Source organism: Ailuropoda melanoleuca, chromosome 6 (genome assembly GCF_002007445.2).
Source record: "Ailuropoda melanoleuca isolate Jingjing chromosome 6, ASM200744v2, whole genome shotgun sequence".
NCBI lineage: Eukaryota > Metazoa > Chordata > Mammalia > Carnivora > Ursidae > Ailuropoda > Ailuropoda melanoleuca.
In genome coordinates, this window is record NC_048223.1 from 113,612,725 (window position 1) to 113,621,084 (window position 8,360).

Below are 8,360 nucleotides of genomic sequence, written 5' to 3' on the forward strand. Positions count from 1 at the left end.
AAAATAAAATCTTAAAAAAAAAAAAAAAGAGTATTCTGTACTGTTTTACCTTCACTTGCTGATATCAGCATGAAGCTGTAAATAGACGTCTTTAAACTGAATATAGTAAGCAACTGCCATCAGCTATGCTGTCATTGAATAGCACTAAAGGAACGGGTGAAGGAACTAAAAGGTCACAGAATAGTTACTGTGCTCACTCCTTTCATGTTAGCAATAAGACTCTGAAATACCAAGGACACTCTCTGGAACCTTCACTGTTTAAAGAAATTTCTAGGTTTATAGGCTAGTATTCCGAATTTGACAAGGTTTCAAAAATAATATCAACATAAACACAATCCATGCATTTCCAGGGAAAAACACAAACACACACAAGCCAGGCATTTCCAGGTAGATTCTTCAGTATTTATGTTTGCCTACTACAATACAAAAAGGAGTTTTAATACTTTGTAAGATTTGTGAATTACTCAATACCTTTGCAGAATTTTAAATAAAATGAAAAAACCGGGGGCGCCTGGGTGGCACAGCGGTTAAGCGTCTGCCTTCGGCTCCCGGCGTTGTGGGATCGAGCCCCACATCAGGCTCCTCCGCTATGAACCTGCTTCTTCCTCTCCCACTCCCCCTGCTTGTGTTCCCTCTCTCGCTGGCTGTCTCTCTCTCTCTCTGTCAAATAAATAAATAAAATCTTTTAAAAAAATGAAAAAGCCGAAAAGAAAAAAAAGAACGAGGCCAATCACTTTTCTATTTTTGTAACGATAAATAAAAGCTGAAAAGTAGCTGTACAGAGAAGAGACTTTATTCACAAGGAGATAGTTCAGTTTCACTGTCAATGTCTCTTGAACCTTAATCTTTCCCACAAGATCAACTCCGCAAATATGAAGGTGTACTTTGTAGTTAGGAAGGCTACACCCACAATTAGCATACCTACACAATGTTTTTTTTTTAATGACTAACACCACACCTTTTGAAATACTGTTCCACTGATTTACTGCACACTTTTCTTACAAAAACTTCCAGCCTATCATTTAGGAAGAAGTAAAAACTCTAGGCATCAAGGAACATCACAAACACACATACGGAGAAAACTGCCAAATGCCTGGCACTATACACCATTATTTTTACTATCCTAATCCCTATAGATAACAAAGCTATCAAGTGAAAGAGGCATATTCTAATCCAGATGCTCCGACTCCAAATCCAGGCCTCTTTACACTAAACAAAACCAAGATATGAGTATTAGCTACAGTAAAATTGCTAACAGCTAAGCAGTAATTACACCTGCGCTATCCCCAGGCTTGCTGCTAGGGGACATGTAAAAGAGGCTTTCCCATGTTACAAGTTCGATAGAAATTTGAAATATCCTTACCAGTCAAGGTTTAATGCCTGATATCCTTGGAAGAAAGGCAACATAAAAACCAGTAACAGTATCTCTCTAACCAAAATCCCAAAGAACTGTCTTTAAGTTACTTAAAATCACAGTAACGGAAGAGTTTATGACGGTAAAAAGTCTCCACAACAGTAAACATAAAACACACACACACACTCAACTTGAAGACGGAAAGAGAAATAGGCGATTGAATCTGAAAAATCGCCGAGCAGGTGGGGCTTAGCAGCAGTTAGCACTGGGAGACCAGGCAACTGGCCCAAATTAGGCTGCTCTCCAACCGCCGCTCCCGAGGCACGGCCCCCGACCCCCGCCGACCTCTCCGCCGCCTTCTCTCCTGTCGGCCCGGGACCCAGGGAACAAGGCAGGGAGAGGAAGGCTTCCCAACTCCGTCCCCCAGCGCTTGCCTGCCTCCACTGTCCGCGAGAGGCCAGGCGAAGAGCCAACCCACGACCTGCAGAACGACGGAGGAGGTGGGCAGTCCCTCCGCGCTGCCAACGCGACTCCGGTCGGCTCGTAGCGCCGGTCAAGCACTCACCCCACTTCTCCGAGCCTCAGGCCGCACCCCTAACGAGGCCGCTGAAGCTCCGGCTCAGGACCTAATTTCTCCATAGCGGGGTCCGGAAGACCAGGAGGTGTGTGGGGAGGAAGGAAACAGAAACCAGGGACAAGGCCGACACCGCGCTCCCTCCGCCTAGGATTCCCCAAACCCCCGCGGAGCTGACACATCAACAAAGATGGCGGCGACGCTGAAGCCGGCCCAGCTACAGCTGGGGGGGCGGGGCTCCCTGGAGGAGCCAATCAGCGAGGCGCGGGTGGTGTGACGGAGCGCCCATGGGGGGGCTAGTGTAACCTGTCTGCAGTGGGCGGGGCCGGGGCCGCACCGCCTCCTGCCCCCAGAGCGCCCAGCCCCGCGCTCAGACTCTGCGCACCCACTCCCGGACTGACTCGGCTAGCCAGCAATCCTGCTAATCCTGTCCTGTCTCTCACGCCACTCCCGCCCCAAGCCTGTTCTTTCTTTCTGTAAGACGCTCTCATTGGATATAAACCCACCTCACCCTTTGACCCTTCTCATATTAATCAGGGGCATAAAGCCATAAAAGAATTCGAAATTGTGACTTCCCGGCTCTGACGCACAAACCTTGCACCTGACATAGGCGGAATTAGTTGGAGGAGCCTACCTGTCCGTCTGACAATTCATCCCTGGGAGAGATTCTGGGGATTTCCATAACACCGCGTTCGTATCTTGAACCTGGCACCCACTGCCATTGTTTAATAATAAACTGCCAGTGCGTTTGTCGTTGGCACCAGGCTGTGAGCGCCTTGAGCGCGGGAAGCGTCCTCTCCCAGCTGGGTGTCCCCGTTCGCAGTGTGGGGACTGACTTGCAGGAGCTGCTCAATAATTAGCAACAAAACGTGTATTGGAGGGAAAAGTGTATTGAATACAGTTGCCTCATCAGGTCCAGATAAGTAAGGGGAACAGTTTCAATCTGCGACGGCTTGACAAATCTACGCTGTCCAGTGATATTCTTTGGTTTAGGACTTACTACTCACAACTCATAAGTGAAAGTTAATCCTGACAAGTTGTCAACGTGAGAGTTTGTAAAGCAAAGCCTGTTCCTGTTCTGTTAAACTTCTGTAATACTAACTGGTAGGGGAGAAAATCACTAAAAATAATCAACATTGTGTCACTTTGTTCCTCTTTCCTTTTCTTTTTTCTTTTTTCTTTTTTTGCTGGATTTGTTTTTTATTTTTTTTATTTTTTTTTATGTTTTTATATTATATTATGTCCTAGTTCTTATGTTCCATAGATGAGAGAAATCATATGATAATTGTCTTTCTCTGCTTGACTTATTTCACTTAGCATTATCTCCTCCAGTGCCGTCCATGTTGCAGCAAATGTTGAGAATTCGTTCTTTCTGATAGCTGAGTAATATTCCATTGTATATATGGACCACAGCTTCTTAATCCAGTCATCTGTTGAAGGGCATCTCGGCTCCTTCCATGATTTGGCTATTGTGGACAATGCAGCTATGAACATTGGGGTGCATATGGCCCTTCTCTTTACTACGTCTGTATCTTTGGGGTAAACACCCAGTAGTGCAATGGCTGGGTCATAGGGTAGTTCAATTTTTAAACTTTTTAAGAGACCTCCACACTGTTTTCCAGAGTGGCTGTACCAACTTGCATTCCCACCAACAATGTAGGAGCGATCCCCTTTCTCCACACCCTCTCCAGCAATTGTTGTTTCTTGCCTTGTCAATTATTGCCATTCTAACTGGCGTAAGGTGGTATCTTAGTGTGGTTTTGATTTGAATTTCCCTGATGGCTAATGATTTTGAACACTTTTTCATGTGTCTGTTAGCCATTTGTATGTCATCAATTGGAAAAGTGTCTGTTCATATCTTCTGCCCATTTTACCTCTTTCCTTTTCAACAGGAAATGGTACCTCCCTCCTTAAATGAAAATACTGCAGTGAGACACACTTTGCAGTTAAAGTGTTTTTGACTGTGAAGAAATAAATTGACTTTAAAACAGTCAATCGACCAAACATTCCTAGTGAGATATATTTTTCCAAGGGGGAAAAAAATGTAAGCCTTTTTCACAGCTCATATTGTTAGTAATAACCTTCATAGTGTTATTTCTGAAATATATGTATTAGTTTAAAGCACATAAGTAATTATGTTTCTGGATGCTAAGATTTTCATTGTTAGAGAAAGGAAATACAAATACAAAACCAAAGAAATTAAGTAAAAATTCTGCAATCCTAAATTTTTTTTTTTAAAGATTTTATTTATTTATTTGACAGAGACAGAGACAGCCAGCGAGAGAGGGAACACAAGCAGGGGGAGTGGGAGAGGAAGAAACAGGCTCATAGCGAAGGAGCCTGATGTGGGGCTCGATCCCATAACGCCGGGATCACGCCCTGAGCTGAAGGCAGACGCTTAACCGCTGTGCCACCCAGGCGCCCCTGCAATCCTAAATTTGAATTTAGAAATATCAGTATGAAGTCATGGTTGGTTTTTTTTTTTCTCCATTAAAAGTCTGTCCACTGAAAAGGCCTGGAATAATGATCAGCAGAATGCACAACCCTATTCTCCATCATTTCTAAATATAATTTCCCACAAAGAGTCACTTGGGCTCCCCTTGGAAATCGAGGACTGATTCTAAATCTGAGCAGGAAAGGTGCAAGAAAGTCTGAGATATATGTATCAGATAGCAAAGAAGAAAAATAATAAGAGTTGTGTCAAAGACTCAGGAGCCAATTCAAAGGTGTGCCCACTTTTCAAAGGAAAATTTAGCATTAAAAAATAATAACAACAGCATTTGAGACTCCTCGACTATGTCAAAAATTAATGTGTGTTGATTTTTTAAAACATTACTGGTCACCTTAGGAAGATGCCAAAGAATCATCACAGTCTGAAAACTGATAAAAGAATCAAGCATCCTAACTTTCCTGTTACAACTGAATCTCAATCAAATAATCAGTGTGGGAAAGTTCTTTATAGAATTCCAGATAATAAATACAGGAAATAGATTATTAGCATTTTGTAAACCTTAATGAAATAATGGATCTAGGTAACAATCATCAGTGAGTCTAGAATCATTAGACAAAAAGCCAGTGGAAAACTTTACAGTGGATGGATGGGGCTGACAACACTGGAACCTGCTAGAGCAATTTTAATATCCTCCAAAGAGAAACAACTAGATATTAAGTGTCTTCTGATGCGATGCTATAGAGGAACACAATACCACCTGTGAAGTATTCTTGCCAGAGGAGATAACGCTCAAAATTGAACTTAAGAAAAACTGCTATTACTGGGGCGCCTGGGTGGCACAGCGGTTGAGCGTCTGCCTTCGGCTCAGGGCGTGATTCCGGTGTTCTGGGATCGAGCCCCACATCAGGCTCCTCCGCTATGAGCCTGCTTCTTCCTCTCCCACTCCCCCTGCTTGTGTTCCCTCTCTCACTGGCTGTCTCTATCTCTGTCAAATAAATAATTAAAAAATCTTTAAAAAAAAAAAAGAAAAACTGCTATTACTTCAATATATAAATAGCAAGAAAAGGATTAAAAGGAAATCTCTTTTTAAAGTACATCACTGAATACAAATAAAGGATCTTGCCTGGACTCCAGTTTGAACATACCAATTATTAAAAATCATTTGAGACTTTTTGGATATTTTAAATACTAATTTTATGATATTAAGAAAGTGTTAAGAAATTGTCCAATTGTTAATGGTTAAGTTTTGGTGCTGCTTTTAAAAGTTATTATCTTTTGGGGCGCCTGGGTGGCTCTGTCGGTTAAGCGACTGCCTTTGGCTCAGGTCATGATTCCAGAGTCCCAGGATCAAGTCCCCCTGCCCCCCACCATCAGGATCCCTGTGGTGGGGAGTCTGCTTCTCCCTCTCCCTCTGCTCCTCCCCGCACTCATGCTCTGTCTCTCACTTTCTCTCTTTCAAATAAATTTTAAAAACCTTTAAAAAAAAAGTTATTATCTTTTAAAAATCCATAAATATGTACAGATAACAAGATACAATGTCCCAGAAAGTAAAAGTGATCAAAAATCCCCAAATAAATAAAAATAAAAACAACCCCACATTGATGGGAATATGTCAAAGGATAACAGAGCCAACTCAAAGAGCTCCCAATGGCCAAAGTCGTAAAAATTTGAGCAAGGAAATAAGGTAGTGTTGGATTATAACCCAAAGTATAAAATAAACATGAGCTCATACTAATAATATACAGTATATATGATCAAATATATTAATAAATGGAGAAGAGACAAATCTCCCATGCAAAAAAATTTGAAATTATTTCAGTATGTGGCCCTTAAGGAGGGGGAGCATAACTTCTCTTTCTTAGCTGTGTAGACTGTGTATAATAACTTTCTTCCAAAGTGTATAATACACAAAGGGAAGGAAAACAAGAGTAACTTTAGAAACCTGAAGAACACTAGTCATGTGGTAGTGTCTCCAGCATGTTATGAAGGTGTGTACAAGAGTTGTCTTTCCACAACGTCGGCTTTATTCAATCATAAAGTAAGGTTAATACAATTGAAAGCAGGTTCGGGTTTCTAAACTCAATGACATTTCATTATGCATTTAACTTGGCTTCATACACCTCACACCAAGTACAATACAAAGTTATGCAACAAACAAAATACAGTAAGAGTAAGAACTTAATCAAACCAAGTCAGTCTGTGAGCACAGTTAAGATGAGGACTTGGTCAGGTCTAGGCTAGCTCTAGGTACTTACTGCTTAATATGTTCAAAAGTGGAGGATCTCTATTACGTTCAGAGATCAATCAGGCACAGCATTCCACCGCAGTTGCCTTTTAATTGGTCAGATAAGGAAGGGTCAGTGTCTAGAGAGTCTGGCAGTTTGCTGCAGAAATCCTCCCTTTTTACAGGAGTTTAATCATTCTTGCACCTTTGCAGGCCTCTTTTGGCTCTAGTGATTATCAGCTCGTAGTTCTTCCAGGCCTTACGGGTTATTAGTCCTTAGTACTCCCAGTCTATTCTGGTTTTGGTGATATCTGGTCTTACCTGGAATATCCTTGGCTACTTTTCTGATTATGTCACTACTTGACATGAGTGACACCATCTTGCTCCCTACAGGTGGAAAACGTCAGCCATCATGAATCATGTTCACAGACTGTATGCTTGATATGGTGCTATACAAATGGCACTTTACCTCTATAGCCTTCCTTTCAAAAATCCTTAACTCCAGTCTTATGAGAAAAACATCAAACTCCAACAGTGGGGCAGTTTACAAAATGCCTGACCAGTACTCCTGGAAGCTATCAAGATCATCAAAACAGGGAAAGTCTGAAACACTACCACAGCCAAGAAAAGCCTAAGAAGACCTGAAAACTAAATGTAATAATGTGGTATGCTGAATGGAATTCTGGCTTAGAGAAGCGACAATAGGTAAAAACTATGGAATTCTAAATAAACTCTGGACTTTAGTAATAATGTACCAATATTGGTTCCTTAATTGTAGTTAATGCATCCTACTAACGTAATATGAATAATAGGGGAAACTGGGTGTGGTTAATGTGGGAAACTGTACTATCTTCTCAATTTATTCTCAGTTTTTATCTAAAACTGTTCTAAAAGAATCTTTTACAAAGAAAAAAAGGTACAAGTCAGAATTTGCTTCCAAACAACGGGAGAAGTGTGTGTGGGGTATGGATACAGACAAGGCTGGCCGTGAATTGACAATGTTGGAACTAGGCGATAAATACATGGGGGTACCATTTTTCTCCTGAATTTGTTTGAAAGGTTTTACAAATATTTGAGCTGCAGCAACATATAAACAGGTGCGCTTAGTTAGGTAAAAAGCGATCACCTGTTTTTACTTTCCAGGCGTGGTAGCGGGCTAATTTGAAAAATCTTGCACGACTTTCAGTGGTTAACGCGACCTAAGTGACCATTACGGAGACAGGGTCTGCGTCTTTGTGCTCGAAACTCGCCCTCGGATTCACAGGGCCACATTTCTAGACTCAGTTGGAAGAGCTGTATTGTTTGAGCGGAGGAACTTTGCCAGTAGGGAAATCCTGGGAACAGCGACGCCCCTCCACGCCCACGCCCACGCCCACCCCCGGGGCAGAGCACGGATTCCCCATCACGAGGAGGGAGCGTGGGCGTCGCAGGGCGCACGTGGGCGCGGACTGCGCAGGCGCCGCGCTGGCCACCGGAGGTGAGGTGAGCGTAGGGAGCGCATCTGGGTGGCGAGGCTGCTGGCACCGGCAGACGCCACGACGGCCAGCCTTCAGAGACGGGTCGGGGTCAGCGGCCCTTTTGCCTTTTACCAGGTCAGGGTTTCCAGGCGCGTGGGGGGAGCGAAAGGGACTGCGTGAGGGCTGCGGGGCTTCGGTCGTTGGGGGCCGGACGTTGGGCGCTGGACGTTGAGGTCGGGCGTTGAGCGGGCACCAGGGGCCTGGAAGTGGAGAGAGGATGGAAGGGTGGAGGAGCCCTT

The 8,360-nt window shown here is 43.2% G+C and overlaps 1 protein-coding gene across 5 annotated transcripts in view; it reads right to left on the reverse strand.

The window, feature by feature from the left end:
* The window catches only part of CCDC186 (coiled-coil domain containing 186), a 52,529-nt gene extending 50,395 nt beyond the window's left edge, over positions 1 to 2,134 (reverse strand). For 4 of the 5 annotated variants that reach the window (XM_034663302.1, XM_019805709.2, XM_002913550.4 and 1 more), the window contains exon 1: positions 1,920 to 2,133. The gene's annotated coding sequence lies outside the window, so the exon portion shown is untranslated. Of the gene's footprint in view, positions 1 to 1,919 lie in introns of all 5 variants that reach the window. The other variant, XM_034663303.1, reaches the window with a different exon arrangement.
* Positions 2,135 to 8,360: the final 6,226 nt, after the last annotated feature.